We start from the raw sequence: 1,464 nt of genomic DNA, 5'->3' as shown, positions 1-1,464 counted from the left end.
GGGGGGGGGGGGGCAGAAATAGTTACATAACCAGCAAATATTCCAAAAGTCACTGCTACACATAAACTATGTGGAGTATCAACAGATTCCGCACATAAGGCCACATGTTTCGGTTTGTGGAATATGCGGAGTAGCAGTAGATTCGTCACACATGGTCATATGTTTCGGTTGGTGTCAGTGATAGAAAGTTACACAAGATTAGATAAATATCAATACCTGGTTGGCTATTTTAGTTTATCGCCTTTCTTCCTTCTCTTTCTCGAACGACTGATACCGATGGGCTTTTGAAACTCAAGAAAGTAAAAACCAGCGTTCTACCAATTCTGTAATCGAACACCAAAAGGGGTAACAAGGGAGGGGCAAGAAGACGAAGTCAGCCCCGGGTCCAGGTGTGAAGGGGTACAAAACGTTCCTCTGGATTGATATACCTGTTAATTAGAATGGTGGTGTTGGGGGAACCAAAAAGTTCCTTTGAGAACCCTTTATCCGCTTCGGTTCGCAACATACGACACCTTCCCGTCCTTTCACTCCCTTAAATATTTCCCATTTCTTTCCTTCCCCAAAAGAAAAGCTCTACTTTGTATTTTGTCCCCTCTGTGTTCAGCCCTGTGTGGCCAATAAAGAAACATATCTATCTATCTATCTATCTATCTATCTATCTATCTATCTATCTATCTATCTTTCTCTCTCTCTCTCTCTCTCTCTCTCTCTCTCTCTCTCTCTCTCTCTCTCTCTCTCTCTCTCTCTCTCTCGAACAATTCTGTCAGCTCACTGCCTCTTTAATGTATGAAAAATATTAGTGATGTTGTGGTTGTTGTTTAACCTCAAGTCAGTGCTGGTCAAGTAGCTGACAAGAACGGATAGCATGGCACCGTAGGCTGCAGGTAGTAAGCCCCCGCTACGCATGCAAGACTGCAGGAGTTCCAACAATATCCGAGATAAAAAAGAAATGATGATGATGATGATGACGACGACGATTTCTTTATTGACAACAAAGAGTTTACATTAAGAAAAACATTATCAAGAGCACAAGACAAACTATCAATTGTATAATAATAATAATAATGATAATAATAACAATAATAATGATAATGATGATCTTTTCTCTGTATTAACCACCGAGGGTTCATATAAAGAGGTTGGGGACGGAACAGGACAATTACAGAGCGGGATTCAAGCGTGTAAATAAAGAATAACAATGAAAATTCTACTACTACTACTACTACTACTACTACTACTAATAATAATAATAATAGTAGTAGTAGTAGTAGTAGTAGTAGTAGTAGTAGTAGTAGTAGTAGTAGTAGTAGTAATACTAAACCAGCAATTGTTAATCTGCGGCGAAGTCCACGCGTTGAATTCTGCGGTTTCTTCAAAGGTTATTCGAGAAGTTTGTTTTTTCTTTTTTGTTCAGTTTTGATTCGGACAATGGCTACCAATGAATCTTCTTTGATCGTCGCTCGC

This window comes from Octopus bimaculoides, chromosome 19 (assembly GCF_001194135.2).
Source record: "Octopus bimaculoides isolate UCB-OBI-ISO-001 chromosome 19, ASM119413v2, whole genome shotgun sequence".
NCBI classification, from domain to species: Eukaryota; Metazoa; Mollusca; class Cephalopoda; order Octopoda; family Octopodidae; genus Octopus; species Octopus bimaculoides.
Note: the sequence above shows the minus strand (reverse complement) of the source record.